Source organism: Dromiciops gliroides, chromosome X (assembly GCF_019393635.1).
Source record: "Dromiciops gliroides isolate mDroGli1 chromosome X, mDroGli1.pri, whole genome shotgun sequence".
In the NCBI taxonomy this organism is placed as follows: Eukaryota; Metazoa; Chordata; class Mammalia; order Microbiotheria; family Microbiotheriidae; genus Dromiciops; species Dromiciops gliroides.
Window position 1 is genome coordinate 45952139 of NC_057867.1, and position 17798 is coordinate 45969936.

Genomic DNA, 17798 nt, shown 5'->3' on the forward strand with positions numbered 1-17798 from the left:
GGAAGGATTTTCCACACGAAGAGTTCCCTTCCCTGACAAAATCATAGCTCTTCCCTTTCTAGCATCTTCATGTATAAGAGAATAAGAAAAAGGAGCATACAAGATGAAGCAAAGACCAAGAGATTGCAAATGACCGCATGTATATGTAAACTCATTTACTCATCAGCTGGGTACTCTGGATTCAGTCAAAGACCCAGCTTCAAATGCTCTTGTTGCCTCTTCTTACTTGTGAGAGCTTGGGCAACTTAGCAAACCTCCCTGAGGCCCAGTTCCTTCTGCAGATGACCTTTGAGGTCCCTTCCACCTCAAAATCTACAATTCTGTGGCCCTCAACCCAAAACATGTACATATATTTATTATCCTTTGTCACTTTTCCTGTGTCAGTAACGTGGTTTGGTTGCCATTATTGTTTTGTTGTCGTTAGTATGTGTATGTTGTTTTTCTGGCTCTGTTTTCCTCACTCTACATTACTTCAGGTCTTCTGTTTTTTTTGAATTATGCAAATTTATATTTTCTTATAGTCATTCAGTGAGTGTTTGCTAAGCATCTACTCTGTACCAGGCACTGTGCTAACTGGGATACAAAGGAAGACAGGCAGTCCTTGCCCCAGAGGAGCTCACAGTTGAATGGGGGAGGCAACATGAAAACAATTATGTCCAAATGAGATATAGATATAGGATAGATAAGAGGTTTAATTTGTCCTTTATTCTCTTTTTTGTCATCACTTTAAAATTTGTTTCTTTTTAATAGTGTTTTATTTTCTTTTTCAATTCCATGTAAGGATAGTTTTCAACATTCATTTTTGTAAGATTCGAGTTCCAAATTTTTCTCCCTCCCTCTCTTCCCTCCCCTCTCCTGAATCCAGCAAATAATTTGATATAGGTTATACATCACAATCATGTTAAACTTATTTCCACAGTGGTCGTGTTGTGACAGAAGAATCAGAACAAAAGGGAAAAAACCACAAGAAAGAAGAAACAACAACAACAACAACAATAAAAACAACAAAAGTGAAAATAGTCTGCTTTGATCTGCATTCAGACTCTATAGTTCTTTTTCTGGATGTGGAGAGCATTTTCCAACATGAGTCTTTTGGCATTGTCTTGGATAATTGTATTGTTGAGAAGAGCTAAGACTATCACAGTTGATCATCGCACAATGTTGCTGTTACAGTGTACGATGTTCTCTTGGTTCTGCTCACTTCACTCAGCATCAGTTCATGTAAGTCTTTCCAGGTTTTTCTGAAATCTGCCTGCTCATCATTTCTTTAAAAATTTTTTTAAATTTATTTATTTATTTAGAACTTTCCCCAAGTTAACATGTATAAAAAATTTTCAAATCGATTTTTTAAAACTTTGTGTTCCGAATTCTCTTCCTCCCTCCCCACCCCCTTAAGAACTCAAGCAATTCAATATGTTATACATGTGCAATCATACAAAACATTTCCATGTTAGTCAAGTTGTAAAAGAAAATAGACAAAATATCTTTAGAAAGAACTAACAAAAAAGTATACTTCAATCTGTATTCAGCTACCATCAGTTCTTTCTCTGTAGATGGATTGCATTTTTCATAAGTCCTTCTGATAGCAACCTGCTCATCGTTTCTTACAGCACAATAGTATTCCATTACATTCATATACCACAACTTGTTCAGCCATTCCCCAATTGATGGGCATCCCCTCAATTTCCAATTCTTTGCCACCACAAAAAGAGCAGCTATAAATATTTTTGTACATGTGGATCCTTTTCCCTTAGTAGTGGTATTGCTGGGTCAAAGGGTATGCACAGTTTTAAAGCCTTTTGGGCATGGTTTCAAATTGCTCTCCAGAATGGTTGGATCAGTTCACAGCTCCACCAATAGTGCATTAGTATTAAAATTTTCCCACTTCTCCAACATTTATCATTTTCCTTATTTTTTTCCAAATTTTTCTCCCTCCCTCCCTCCCTTTCCTCCCCCCTCCACAAGACAGCAACCATGTTATATATGTCCAATCCACTGTAATTTTCCTTTTTTCATATTAGTCAATTGGATAGGTGTGAGGTGGTACCTTTTAATTTAATTTAAATTTGCATTTCTCTAATCAGTAGTGATTGAGAACATTTTTTCATATGGATGTAGATAGCTTTAATTTATTCATCTGAAAAATGCCTATTCATATCCTTTGACCATATTTCTCAACTGGGGAATGACTTGTATTCTTATAAATTTGATTCAGTTCTCTATGTCTTTTAGAAATGAGGCCTTTATCAGAAACACTAGCTGTAAAAATTGTTTCCCAGCTTTCTGCTTTCCTTTTGATCTTTGTTGTATTGGTTTTGTTTGTGCAAAACCTCTTTAATTTAATGTAATCAGGGGCAGCTAGGTGGCGCAGTAGATAGAGCACCGGCCCTGGAGTCAGGAGTATCTGAGTTCAAATCCAGCCTCAGACACTTAAGACTTACTAGCTGTGTGACCCTGGGCAAGTCACTTAACCCCAATTGCCTCACTAAAAAAAAATTAATGTAATCAAAATGATCCATTTTGCATTTCATAATGTTCTCTGTCTCATCTTTGGTTTTAAATTCTTTCCCTCTCTATAGACACACACACACACACACACACACACACACACACACACACACACACACACACACAGGGTTTGGAAGATAGGATTAACTGACCTTGACAACAGATTGGATATGAAGGGTCAGCGTGATAAATTGAGGATGGCATTTAAATTGTGTGCTAAAATTGTATCTTGTTCTGGTCCCTCTGACCCACCTACTCGTCCTTCTAGTAAGTAGAGTAAGTTGATAACTAACAATAGCAGGAAGTGAGATTGCAAAGGGGAACCTAGAAGTCATGTACAAACCATCCCAAAGATCAAAGGGGCATAATTTCTAGATTGTATCATATATTAATAAAAAATCACATCCCCATAATATGTACTGAATCAGAAGAAGCCATCTATCAGAATGTTTTGGTCCTATGAGTTCTATCTATCTATCTATCTATCTATCTATCTATCTATCTATCTATCTATCTATCTATCTATCTACCTACCTACCTATCAATCTATCCTTCCTTCCTTCCTTCCTTCCTTCCTTCCTTCCTTCCTTCCTTCCTTCCTTCCTTCCTTCCTTCCTTCCTTCCTTCCTTCCTTCCTTCCTTCCTTCCTTCCTTCCTTCCTTCCTTCCTTCCTTCCTTCCTTCCTTCCTTCCTTCCTTCCTTCCTTCCTTCCTTTCCTTTCCTTCCTTTCCTTCTTTGCTTGCTTCCTTCCTTCCTTCCTTCCTTCCTTCCTTCCTTCCTTCCTTCCTTCCTTCCTTCCTTCCTTCCTTCCTTCCTTCCTTCCTTCCTTCCTTCCTTCTTTCCTTCCTTTCTTTTTTTCTTACAAATTTCAGACATCTACAGTAAGACAAGCAGATCCTCGAATAGTGCTGGTAACTCTTAGATGATGTGGATATGTTAACTTAAAAGTTTTACCAGCAACTTTGAGATGAATTGGATACATGAATGAACTTAACCCCAAGGAGGCACAGATAAGAATTAGTCTATTCCCCCCAAAGCCCCTATGAAAATGAAAATTCAAACTCCTGCCCCCTGAGCCCTCTTCTCTCTCCATCAGGTCCATTCTGCCAAGGGCTCCCAACTCCAGCTGATAGTTGTTTAAGTGATTATTTGTGCCTGCCCCCCTCCCTGTGCTCTTCCCACACTGCCGTCCTTGACCATCCCATCCCCTGTTCCCACACAGTCTACCTCCATATCCCCTTTCATTGTCTCTGGACATCCTGTGCTGTTTGCTCCTGGACCCTCAGTGCCTATATTAAAGCATGATTGCCGTCTCACTTCTGGCTACCATCACGGTCTTTCCTGGCTAGTACCCAAAGAACCGGGTGTGCCTGCCCTATTTCATAGTATTTCATAATTTCTTAAATTCCTAAATTAATTAGCAATTCAGATTGTGAGCTTTGGGCCTGGGAGGATGCTGTAAACATCCTCCCATTATATCCATTATATGCATAGACCTCAAGTTGTTCAGCCATTCACCAATCAGTGGCTACCTAGTTGTTTTCCAAGTTTTTGCCATTACAAGTTGTGCTGCTAAGAATATTCTTGTACAGATACATCTCTTTTCCTCTCTCAATAACTTCCTCGGTGGGTCAGTCCCAAGACCAGTGGGGTTTAAGGGTATATCCTTCTTTATAACTCTTATTGAAAGATTATTCCATATTGTTTTCCAAAAATGTTGGACTAGTTCAAAATTCCATCAGCAGCATTATATATTACGTCTATGTTTACTACATCCATGGTGGGACAGAAATTTTTTCATCTTTTTATCAATAAACAGGCTTTATTAAGCTCTTACTATGTGCCAAACATTGTTTGGGGCACTAGGGATACAAATACAAAGGATGAAAGAATCTGTACTTCTAATGGGGAAAACAACAAGTACATCTGTAACTACAGATAGAACAAATATAGAGAAAAGAAATGCAAATAGATATGAGGTAGTTTGGGAAGGAGAAAGGAGAACAGTAGCTGAGGAGGGGATCTGAAAGGCTTCACTTAGAGGATGGTATTTGAGTTTCACCTTGAAGAAAGGGAGGAATTCTATGAAATATAGGGGAGGAAGAAATGCATTTTAGGCATAGTGAACAGCCACTGTGAAGGTTGGTGATGGGAGATGGAGTGCTGTGTGTGGAACAGAGAAAACTCCAATTTGGGTTCATTGCAGAGTTCAGGAGCAAGAATGACGTATGATGAGGCTGTAAACATAGTTTGGAGTCAGGTTTAGCTTTTTCTGGGTTTTTTGTTTGTTTTTGAGAGGCAATGGGGGTTAAGTGACTTGCCCAGGGTCACACAGCTAGTAAGTGTTAAATGTCTGAGGCCAGCTTTGAACTCAGGTCCTCCTGAATCCAGGGCCAGTGCTTTATCCACTGCGCCACCTAGCTGCCCCCAGGTTTAGCTTTAAAAGCTAAACAAAAGTTTGGATTTTATATGAGAGGCAATAGGGAGCTCCTTGAGGTTACTAACTAGAGGAGTGAAGTGGTCAGATCAGAGATGATGCAGTTATTAGATATTTTGAACATTTTATGTGATTGTTGACAATTTTTTCTCTTTTTAGATGTTTGTATCATCTTTCTTGTATATTAGAGAGGGGCTTTTATTCTTACACATTTGTGTCAGTTTCTCATAAAGTTTTGCATGTTAGGCTTCTCAGAGGTTTGATGTAAATACATGTGTGTATATATATGTATGTGTGTATATATATATATGTATGTATATGTGTGTATATATTCTTCCCTCTTTGAACCAATTCTGGTGAGACTGAGGTTCAAAATTGCCCACCACCCCACCTTTCCCCCTCTACTATAAAAGCTCTTCCTTATATACCTCTTTTATGTGAGAAAAATTTCCCCATTCTACCTCTCCCTTTCCCCTTCTCCCAATTCATCCCTTTTTTTCACCTCTTAATTTTTTTCTGAGATCATCTCAATATAATTGACTCATAACCATGCCCTCTATCTATGTAGGCTCCTTCTAATAATGTTAAATAATGATAAAGTTGTTAGGAATTTTATATATATATATATATATATATATATAATCTTCACACATAGGACTATAAAGAGTTTAATTTTATTAAGTCCTTTGTGATTTCTCTTTCATGTTTACCTTTTTATGCTTCTCTTGGGTCTTGTGTTTAAACGTCAGATTTTCTATTCAGTTCTGGTCTTTTCATCAGGAATGCTCAAATCGCCTCTATTTCATTAAATGTCCATCTTCCCCTGAAGGATTCTACTCAGTTTTTCTGGGTAGGTGATTCTTCTTTTTTGGGGGTGTGTGTGAGGCAATTGGGGGTTAAGTGATTTGCCCAAGGTCACACAGCTAGTTAAGTGTCAAGTGTCTGAGGCTGGATTTGAACTCAGGTCCTCCTGAATCCAGGGCCAGTGCTATATCCACTGTGCCACGTAGCTGCCCCTGGATAGGTGATTCTTGGTTGTAATCCTGCTCCTTTGCCTTCTGAAATATCAGAATCCAAACTCTTTGCTTCTTTAATGTGGAAGCCACTAAATCTTGTGTGATCCTGATTATAGCGCCACAATATTTGAGTTGTTTCTGGCTTCTTGCAATATTTCCCCCTTGACCTGGAAGCTCTTGAACTTGGCTATAATATTTCTGGGAATTTTCATTTGGGGATCGCTTTCAGGAGGTGATTGGTGGATTCTCTCAATTTCTGTTTTACTCTCTGGATCTAAGATTTTGGGGGCAGTTTTCCCTTATAATTTCCTTAAAATATGATGTCTAAGCTATTTTTTTGATCATGGCTTTCATGTAGTCGCCTAATTGTTAAATGATCTCTCCCTGATCTATTTTCCAGGTCAGTTGTATCTCCAATGAGTTATTTCAGATTTTCTTCTGTTTTTTCATTCTTTTGACATTTTTTATTAATGTCTCATAGAGTCATTAGAAGAAAATCTCTTTCTGACTGGAGACGCCATAAAAACAGCTACCTTAAATCCTTGATGTTGGTATTGAAGTCAGCCCAGAATTTGATAAGGAAGGTATTGGAGGATCCTTGCTCAAAGAACTCCTTGCGTCTTCTCAGGGGGATTTTTTTGTAGCTCTGGTGGATGTTTACTACTTTGAGGCAGGGGGTCAACAAAGGTGGGGCTGGATTGACCAATGTGTACAACCGGGTCTGGGTCTTGCTGCTGCGCCAAGAAATCAGAGAACTTCAACATGCAAAGCCTGGAGCTGGCCACACTTTGGCCCTGCCATAGAGGGGTTCAATGGAGACAGAGTAGGCCTACAAGGAGACTCAAACCCTAGCAGAGGGAGAAAAGGTAGAATAGCTTAGGGTTGTTGAATGTTTTCACATTGTACGAAGCTCTGGATTGGCCTGGCATAGCTCCTTGACAAAACCCTGAAATTCTGGGTAGGCCAGTTCTGGGTAAAGACCATTTTATTGTGCAAAGTTGTAGCATAGTTGATTTGAGCGGATACCATGATACCCATATTCTGCAGGGCTTTGTCCTTATTCCTTATCTGCCTGCTCCTTTAACTTGGTTTGGATCTCCCAGGTTTTGTGATGGACCAGTACCTCAATGTGGGTGCTTCCTGGCTTGCATTTTCCCAGTGTGTGGCTTAATGTAGCAAGCAATCAACTCATTCTGACTCTATAGCTTGTCCTCATCAGATAAGATTATCTCGAGCCTACCACAGGGTGGGTAAATGTCAAGAACCTCTTGGAAGCTCTATTCACTGTCAGGGGTCCAGCTGTCTACTTCATCATTGTGGATGCGTTTATCCAAAACCTCATTGCCCTTGGAAAGGTGGGAGAGCTCTATTTGTTTGAGGTAATTGTGCTACTTGGCCTTCCAAAACTTTACTTGGACAGCTGTCAGACCTCTCTCAGTTTTGGGGGGGAAGGGGATGGTGTGCTAAGTTGATTCTGGGGGGGTATTCTCAGATGTACCAATTCTGCTCCAGTTCTCCAGAAAGGCTATAGAGAATGGACAAGGGAAACACTGAGATGCCAGAACTCCCAGGTCTTCAGTCTTTTTTTGCAGGGCAATGAAGGTTAAGTGACTTGCCCAGGGTCACACAGCTAGTAAGTGTCAAGTATCTGAGGCTGGATTTGAACTCAGGTCCTCCTGAATCCAGGGCCGGTGCTTTATCCACTGTGCCACCTAGTTGCCTCCCTTTTTATTTTTTAGGTCTCTAGTCTTGATGCAATGCTTTCTGCTGAAGGGAGACTTGGGCTTTGAAAAAGTAGTTTGGGGTAAGCAGAGCTTGTCTCCTAAGGGTATAGTTATGGGGAGACTGGATTCTCAGAGTATAGCTCACAATTTGCCGCACACATGGGCTCCAGTTTGGGGGGGGGGAGGAGGAAGCTAGAAGGGAGAGAGGAAAAAATTTTCCCAGGACCAAACTGACATGAAAACACAAGATGCCTGTTCTTAGAGGGGTGAGTCAGCTGGAAAATAGGAAGAGGGAACTCTGAATGAAAACTGAAAGAGGAAGAAATGAGGGTTGAAGAAATGGGAAGAAGAAAGGGGAAAGAAAAGAGAGAAGGAAAGGATGAAGTAGGGAAAAGGGAAGAAGAGGGTAAAGGAGGGAAAGGGGAGAGAAAGGGAAAGATGGCTTCAAGAAGGAAAAGAGAAAAAAGGAAAAAAAGGTCAAGAAAGGAAGAGGAGGAGCACTGGCCCTGGATTCAGGAGGACCTGAGTTCAAATCCGGATTCAGACACTTGACACCTACTAGCTGTGTGATCCTTGGCAAGTCACTTAACCCCAACTGCCTCACCAAAAAAAAAAAAGAAAAGAAAAGAAAAAGAAAAAGAAAGGAAGAGGAGGAAGGGCAGACAAAAGGGAAAAGAGAAGAGAAGAAAAAGGAGAAAAAAAGAAAAATGGCGAGGAATAAGAAGAATAAAAGAGTTAGAAGGAGCTAAGGATGGTGAAGAACTGGAGGACAGGGAAAAGAGAAGGAAAAAGGAGGGATAAATAGGGAAGGGGAAGAGGGAGAGGGGAAGTTCACCTTCCTTCTTTCTTTTTCATAATTTCCCCTGATAGTCTTGACCTTTTGTACTTCCATATTCCAATTCAATACAATATGCAGGGGGGGGGCGGTGTTCTGGCCCAAGGAAAGCAGTTGGTTGATTTAATTAATTAATTTAAATTTTTTTTATTTTATTTTGTGCGGGGCAATGAGGGTTAAGTGACTTGGCCAAGATCAGCTAATAAGTGTTAAGTGTCTGAGGCCGGATTTGAACTCAGGTCCTCCTGAATCCAGGGCCGGTGCTCTATCTACTTTGTCACCTAGCTGCCCCAATTTATTTATTTTTAATTAAATTTAATTATTTTTGTTACATTTTAATTTCTAAACATTCTCCTCCCCTTCCCACCCCACACTAGAGAAGGCCACCATTACACACACACACACACACACACACACACACACACATGTGTTGTCTGTGTGTATGTGTGTGTGTGTGTGTATGTAAAACCATAGTATGCATACTTTTGTTTATCAGTTCTTTCTCTGGGGGTGGATATATTCTTCCTTCATAGGTTCTTCGTAGTTGATTTGATTAGTTATAATACTCAGAACAACTTGGTTGTTCACAGTTATTCTTTGATCAATATTGCTGTCATTGTATACAGTGTTCTCTTGGTTCTTCTCATTTTACTTTTCATTATTTCTTGCAAGTCTTTTCATGTATTTCTAAAATCAGCCTGCTTGTGATTTCTTACAGCACAGCAGTATTCCATCATAATCACATACCACAACTTGTTCAGCCATTCCCCAATTGATAGGCATCCCCTCAATTTCTAGTTCTTTGCCAACAACATGTTGTTAGTCATTCAACGAAAGGATCTAGAGGTGGAAGGAACCTTAGAGATTGTCTAATCTAACCTCTCCATTTTTTTTGATGATGCAATTTAGGTTCAGACTGGAACTCTTTGCCAGGCTATATTATATTGTCTTGTACATTTCTGTTACATTATTGATTTTGTTGGCAAATAGTTGTGTGTAATACTTTCCAATAATTTACTTTGTTCCTTTATTGCGATTTTCCCCTTCCCTTTTTTGATTTTAGTGATTTTGTTTTCTCTCCTTTTTGGTTGTTAGCTAGTGGTTTATTCATTTTATTGGTCATTTGGAAGAAAGGTGCATCGAAATAGAAAGATGGAGAGAAGGGTCTGTTGGAAATCCTCATTCACTCAATGAACAAATATTTACTCAAGCGATGTTCTCAATGCTGAAGGAGATACAAAGATAAATCCTGGTTCCTTTTGCTCAAGAAAATCACAATCTAGAAAAGGTGAAAGACCCACAAATAAACCTAATTATTTAAAAGGTATATAATTGCATGAGAGAACAAATAAATTCTTAGGAGAGCTCTGAGGAAGATGAGATAGATAATCATTCCTTGTGCCCCAGGGCATGGAGAGCCATCTTCACATATATTGTTTTTGAAGAACGGGGGCTTAAGGATAAATCTGAGACTCCTTCAATGTCTTCTGTCTTTTATAACTCTTTACTCCTTAACCTTTCAATCCCCTAATCCCTTTGTGTTTACCTAGAGTGGAAGTTCCTGGAGAACAAAGCCTGGGCTGTGGTGTGAGGGGAGTGTGTGTGTGTGTGTGTGTGTGTGTGTGTGTGTGTAATGTTAAGATAATAGGATAAGTGTGTAGAGTTGCCAGGACCTTTTACACGTGAGGAAATTGAAGCCCAGGAAGGTGACAGAAGTATAAGATAAAGAGATCTAGAGTGCGGGAAAGGACCTTGGAGGCCATCCAGTCGAGCCTTTTCATTTTCCAGAGGAGGAAGAAGCTGAGGCCCAGAGAAGGGAAATGCTCTGTGCAAGAATAACAGAAAGGGGGCGGCTTGGATTCAGGAGTACCTGAGTTCAAATTCGGCCTCAGACACTTGACTTACTAGCTGTGTGACCCTGGGCAAGTCACTTAACCCCCATTGCCCAGCAAAAAAAAAAAAAAAAGTAACAGAAAAGATCTTAGTGGTAGTCAGGATTTGAACCCAGGTCTTCAGATGCGCTCCCAATTCCTAGCTGTTGTATCAGCTGGGCTAAATGCCTCCCCTTTTGTGAGCTCCAGTTTCCTCCTTTGCAAAATTAGGACATGCCCGTCCCTTTCTGTCTCCCAAGGTGGTTGTGTGATGAAACAGTCAGCCTCCGAGGGGGACAGAAATAGGAATGAGTTTTAGGAATTCAGTCCCCTTCGAGCTATTCCACTGGGGCCTCCCCGGCAGGTGCACACGCTCCACCTGGGCGCTTACCCGCACCCCCTCCCTCCCCGTCCCCCTCTCCTTTTCTGCCCCCCTCCCCTGCAGACTCAGGTTCAACAACCCCTGGGGGCGGCAGATGCACAGGGACATGACGTCGAGTGACGTCACGTGATTTGACATGATGTTGCCCCACCCTCCTCAGAAACCGGGCTGCTCCGCCTCCGTCCCGCCTTTCCTTGCTCGGCTTCGGCCCACGGGATTTCGGGTGAACCAGTCGCTGATGGGGGACCCCCCCTCCTAAATCCCCCCCCACTGTTGCCTAGGCAACGGCTTGGCCACTTCCGTCGGGTGCTCCGCTCCGCTTCCGGGTCGGCGTTGCGGTGTCTTCGCCCGCAAGAATCTCCCGTTCCGTCTCCCGCCCCGTCTCCGGTCCCGTCGTGGACGGATGAACCCGAGCCGGTGAGTGGCCGCCCCCCGTGGGCCCGGGCCGCGCGTGCATCCGTCCGCCCCGGGCTCGGTCCCGTTTCTGCTCCCAGCAGCACCTGGCTCGGCGGGGCCTGGCGGCCGGCTGGGCACCCGGGCTCTCCGCCCCCGCCCCCCGCCGGCCTTCGGGCCTTGGCACGTGTCGGCGGAGCTGGCCAGCACGGCCGCTCCTGCTCCTGCTGCTGTTGCCGCCCGACCGGGAGGTAGCGCCCTTGCTGCCTGGCCCCCGCTGCCCACGTGCCGGCCTGGGCTGCCGCGGAGGCCGAGGACGAGGCGGGCGGGCGGGCGGCGGGGCCACGGCTAGGAAGAGCTCAGCTCACCTTTCGCCTACCGACCCTTTCCTTGAAACTGCCCTTTGGGGAGGGCAGCGAGTGCACGGATGATGTTTCCCGTGGGGTGGAGATGTTTCCCGTGAGAAGTGCCCAAGGGCACGTGGTCCTGTCGCGACTAGAACCCAGGTCTCTTGCGCTCCGTTTCAGCGCTCTTGGCTGGTATGAGTTGAGGGGTGCCGCTTAAAGCTTCCCAGCCCCCAAATCTCGAATCCATTCCCCTCACCGATGTTGAAATTCCCACAAAAAAAAAAAAAAAAGAAATTCCCACAGTGGTCAATACTTTGGCTCAACGCATCCAAGAGGCCCGTTACTATGGACGTGGTACCTGAAAGGGGCAATATAACCCAATTCTTTAAAAATTAGAATTGGTCTTCTGGAAAGAAAAAGAGACAGAGAGAAAGAGAGACAGAGAGAGGCAGAAAGAGACAGAGAAAAAAGGAAAGGGAAAGAGAGAGAAAAAAAGAACCCCCCCCCTTAAGATGATTCTGCCCTCCTGTAACAGAGCCCTCCCTTGTAGCAAAGAAAGAGGGGACCAGACAAGCATTTTTAAAGCTCATACTATGAGCCAAGCCCTTTACAAATATCTCATTTGATCCTCACAACAACTCTGTAAAGTAGGTGTTTTTAGGATCCCCATTTTCCAGTTGGGGAAACAGGCTGGGACAAGGTGCCTAGTGCCTTGCCCAGGGTTAGAGAGATAGTAAGTAGCTGAGGCAGGATTTGAACTCAGGTCTTCCTGACTCCAGGCCCAATAATCTATTCATTGCACCACCTAGCTTCCTAATCTAGTTGTTGTTGTTGTTTTTTTTTTTATTTTTTTTTTTTAGTGAGGCAATTGGGGTTAAGTGATTTGCCCAGGGTCACACAGCTAATAAGTGTTATGTGTCTGAGGTCGGATTTGAACTCAGGTACTCCTGACTCCAGAGCCAGTGCTCCATCCACTGCGCCACCTAGCTGCCCCTCTAATCTAGTTAAGATGCTACTCCTGATGGAGAGAGATAATGCATTCAAAACTGCAGATTGAGATGTATTTTTTTTTTTTAGAAATGGCTAGTGTAGGAGTTTATTCAACTAAAAATATTTGTAACGAGGGTTTTATTTTTCTTGCTTTTTCAATTGAGGGAGGGTGAGAGAGAGAGTAGGCAGATTTCTGTTAATTTTTTTAAAAATTGGAGTTAAGAAAATTGAGGCAGACAGGTTAAGTGATTTTCCCAAGATCATACAAGTAGTAAGGTTCTGAGGTAAAATTTGAACTCAGGTCTTACTGCCAACAGACCCAGTGCTCTAGCCACAGCATCATCTAGTTGTCAACATAGGCCTCATTCCATTCCAGTAGCCCATTCCCTCTCTCTCAGAGGAAGGCATGTTTCAACAACTCTTGAGAGGTCATTACATTTATCAGAGTTCCCCTGTCTTTCAGTGTTGTTGTTCTTCATGTCATTGCAGTCAGTGTGTAAGTCATTCTCCTGGTTCTGCAGTCTACTCTGTATCATTTTCATAAAAGTTGTGCCAGATTTCCCTGAATTCTTTATATTTGTCATTTCTTACAGCACAAGAATCCTTGATGGTCACACATTGTTTAGCCATTCACCAATCAGTGACTACCAGAGAAAGTCATACAATGCTTATTTGGAGGGAACCTTTCACTCTCCTCTTGGACACCCATGGAGTATATTCCTGATAGCAAGAAGCTTATTCTTTTTTTTTGTTTGTTTTGGCAAGGCAATGAGGGGTTAAGTGACTTGCCCAGGGTCACACAGCTAGTAAGTGTCAAGTGTCTGAGTCTGGATTTGAACTCAGGTCCTCCCGAATCCCAGGCCAGAGCTTTATCTACTTTGCCACCTAGCTGCCCCACCCTTTTCTCTTAGTGGTACCCTTGCTATTCCTTTTTTCTCATCCTAGAATAATAGATTTCAAGGTGGCAGGGACCTAAGAGATCTTCTAATCCAATCACTTCATTTTATAGATAAACTTAGGCCCAGGGAGGTAGTGACTGGCCCAAGGTCACACAGGTAGGAAGTAACAGAACCAGTACATTCGTGGTTAAAGATTAGGGATCCTGAAGTTGAGGAAGTATATTGAGAAGAATAGCTTTCTGGGAAATTTTTCCTGAGCAGGTGCTTAGGGCCATTGTTTTGACCGTTTTTAACTACAGGTAGCCTGAAAGTCTTAGCGCAGTTTTAAGCTTTAATAGCCTTTATCTATAGCAAAATGTCTTTCAAGGATATTCCTCCATCACTGTCCCTTAATAAGCATTTCAAAAACATCACTTTGGCTTGAGTTTTAATTTTCAGTTGTGTGAAAGAAAAAGGCAGTTCAATTTGGTCAGCCAAGTTTTGCCTACTGTTCAGTCGGCACTTAGCGTGTCCCCCCATCTACTGTTACCATGCACATGCTCCCCATCTGGGAGACTTTGTGTTTTCCCTTGAGCATGATGCTTTAGGACTCTCAGTAGCTCACGCCTTCAGGATGAGGCCTTCACAGTTCTGGATCTCTCAAAGAAAGAGATCAGAGCTTAGGCTTCCATTCCACAAGGTTAGTCAGCTCAAGGAGAAGTCTTATGGATAAAATAATAATAGCAAAAACCCCCATTGCAGTGAGGAAGAAAAGTAGGGAGTTGGCTGAAGAGACCAGTGTAGATGTAGGGAGAATATTGTGACTCACTTGGATGAGCAGATGAATACAAAAGGGCTGAACTGTGCTGAATGAGTACTGACAGAGAGTGTTCGAGTGGTCCAGTCAGTGGGACGAGCACTGGATTTAGTTGCAGGATTTCCAGTGGGATCCTGCCTCTGCCACTTGTTACTTGTATAATCTTGAGCAAGTCACTTAACCTTTCTCTGGGCATCAGTTTCTCCTAAGTTCTTTTCTTTTTTATTTTTTTGCGGGACAACGGGAGTTAAGTGACTTGCCCAGGGTCACACAGCTAGTAAGTGTCAAGTGTCTGAGGCCAGATTTGAACTCAGGTACTCCTGAATCTAGGGCCAGTGCTTTATCGAGCTGCCCCCTCCTAAGTTCTTTTCAACTCTGAATCTGTGGACACAGATCTTCTGCCCCCTCCCATTCCCCCTCCCCCTGCCCCAGCATTTTACCATGACCACATTACTTCTCTGCAGTCTAGAAACATTCCTAGGCCTTCCCCATCCTTAGAAAACCTCCACTTGACTCTGACATCCCCTGAAGCTATTTTACCATATCTTTTCTCCCTTTGACAGCCAGATTCCTCGAAAGGACGATCTCTGTGTAATGCCTTTCATGGGTGGTTTCAAACATCTCCCTTTGAAACCTTTCACAATGTCTTTCAACCCCACTACTTGACTGTTCTCTTCCAGGTTAACAACAGTATCTTTTACCTGCTGAATTTAACGGTCTTCTCAGTCTTCACATTTCCTCACCTCTCCACAGCTCTTAACACTGTTTCCTCCCCCAACTCTCCCCAGCAGTACTCTCCTCTCTTGGCTCGGGTGGCACCAGTTTCTCTTGGTTCTCTTCCTACCTGGCTTACTGTTCCTTAACAGTCTTCTTGGCTGGATCATCACTAAGTGTATGTATTCCCCAATGTTCTTTTCTGGGTCCACTTCTCTTTTCTCTCTCCATTTTCTCTTCTTGATATCATCAGTTCCCATGAGATCAATGACCATTGCTCTGAAGGTACCCTAGTGCCTAATCACATTGTAGGTGCTTTAAAATGTTTGGATTGAATTGCATGGCCCTTCTAGTCTAGGGATGCCACAGTAATCTTTGTCTCTTCCTTTTCTTTTCTTTTTTTTTAGTGAGGCAATTGGGGTTAAGTGACTTGCCCAGGGTCACACAGCTAGTAAGTGTTAAGTGTCTGAGGCCGGATTTGAATTCAGGTCCTCCTGACTCCAGGGCTGGTGCTCTATCCACTGCGCCACCTAGCTGCCCCCCTTTTTTGTCTCTTCCTTTTCTTCACCCTTATATGTATCATCTGCCAAGTCTTGTTTATTTTCCTTTAGAATGGCTGTTGGGTTTGGCCCTTCGTTTCTCTTTTCATTGCCATAAACCAAGTCTGAACTCTCATCAATTCAAGCCATGATTGCTATAACAACAGGAGGAAATGTGTCTTGTTATTGCTGGTTTTTTTTGTCTGGACTTGGGTTTTCATAAGCATAGAAATCCCTAGTCACACAGTCAGTATGTCAGAGTCAAGACTTGAACCAAGGTCTCTCTGACTCTGAGGCTGGTTCTCAGGTTCTCAATCCATTATGCCATGCCGCCTTCTTTTATTACTCTATACTATCTATATAACTATAATATCTTCCTATGTCTAATCCATTCTCCATTATTTTTTCAACGCCAATTTCCAGGCTTGAAGTCATTGGCGAGTGTCAGTGTTTAAGAAACCATCAAACTGTTTCTATGAAATAGTTTTTAAAAATGAAAGATCCACCCCCCAAAAAAGGAAGAGCTGAAACAGAACAAATAAAGGATGAAGGGAAGCAACAGAGAATCAAAAGTAGAATATCGAATGGGAGGAGTGATGGATAAAGCCAAGAAATAGAGAGGAACCAGACCAAAAAGGAGAAGAGAATGTCCTGGGGTGTGCGAGTCCAGATAAAAGAAAAAGGACATCTCATGTTATAGGCCAAAGAAGAGATAACGTTGTTCCACCCACACCCACACACACACACACACACATTGTTGCTCTCATTCCTCCTGGGGCAGGATGGTGGGAGGAGGACATTGAAAAGATGTTAGTTTTATCTCCCAACTGGAGGGTGGAAATAGAAAGGACCAGGAAGAAGGACAGCAGTTCCAAAGGACGGAGCCTGCTGGAAAGAAGGAAGGGTGGAAGGGAGGACCTCTTTCATTACTTGAAAGCCCCTCACAACAGTGGTGTAAGTTAATGCTTTCAACCTGAATGTATGGAATAAGACGAATGGCACTTGTGAGTTACTTCAGCTGTAGGGTCTAGCTTTTAAGTATCTCCTACCACAATCAAGTTTAGGTTAGACATCTGCAACAAGAGAATGGAGGAGAATACTGTTGATGGGGCCAGAGAGGTGCAGAGGGTCAGCAAGGGAAAGTTGGGCTTTTTAGAAACGGAATTATTTATTGAAAATTTCACATCGACTCTCAACAGAAATAACGAAATGTGTCTATGTACAGTTCAATCAATTTGAATGCATAACATGGCATAAGTCTGCAAGGACTCCCTTTTTCTAATATGGAGATAATGTAGATGCTCTTCTGGTTTTTCTTTTCCGAATTTGCATTGTATTTTCAGATTTCTTTATATTTCTCAAAAATGTATTATAGCATTCTGTAGTACTGATGTGCAATAATTTATTTAACCATTCTTTGATGTTTGGATTGTTTCTGGTTTTTTGTAATGCTACTATGAAAATCATGCAAGTCTTTGAATAGAGAGCTATTTTACCCCTTAAATGCTTTCAGGATATCTTTCCAACATTTCTATGTACTTATACTACTAGTTTGTTTTCTCCTTGAAATTCTACAGATGTTTTATACCACTAGCACTGGATGCATGTACCTGCTTCTCTCTAATCTTCCCCTCTGCCCCCAGCATTGTTTTGTTACTCTTAATTATTTTTCCAATTTGATAGGTGTGAGATGGTATGTCAGAGTTGGTTTAGTTTGCATTTCATTGCTTATCAGTGAAGTTGAGCATTTTTTCAAGTGGTTGTTAACAATTTATGATTCTTCTTTAAAGTTGTTTATTGGTAGATTTTGATAGTGGACTGGGAGTGGACTTTGTGAATGTTTATCAGTTCCTTTTGTATTTTAGATGTTGTTTTCTTTGACTTTTGCTGTAAATTTTTTAATACTGTGGTTTTTTTTCTCTTATTTATTTGATGTTTTTGTTGTGAAGGACTTTTAAAACATTTTCAGTCAAGTACATTTACCTTGTTCTTAATTTCTGTTTCATGAATAGAAAAAAAAGTCACCTCCCTGCCACAGTTGTGATAAATGCATAATTTAATTTTTTTCTAACATACTTTTTATGTTTGCCTCTCCAGCTGGAATTCACTGAGGTATATGGTGAGAGATATGGGTTGGGACTTGGTTTTTAATGGCAAAGATCTTCCTTTTTCTTCTTGGATGCCTGCAGATGAAGGAACCCAAGATGATGCAGTGACTCAGATGCTACCCGGTGACCCATTTCGTATCATTGCTGGTTTATTTTTCTCCAATTACATGTAACATTCATTTAAATTTTTTTTTCAGTTCAAATTTTCTCCCTCCCTTCAACCCCTTCCCCTTCCCTGA

General features: G+C 42.0%; 1 protein-coding gene across 2 annotated transcripts in view; it reads left to right on the forward strand.

The window, feature by feature from the left end:
- Nucleotides 1-1181: 1181 nt before the first annotated feature.
- SLC25A14 (solute carrier family 25 member 14) overlaps nucleotides 1182-17798 on the forward strand; it is a 35555-nt gene continuing 18938 nt past the window's right edge. The window contains exon 1 of one of the 2 annotated variants that reach the window (XM_043974158.1): nucleotides 1182-1221. The gene's annotated coding sequence lies outside the window, so the exon portion shown is untranslated. Of the gene's footprint in view, nucleotides 1222-10978; nucleotides 11191-17798 lie in introns of those variants that run through there. The other variant, XM_043974159.1, reaches the window with a different exon arrangement.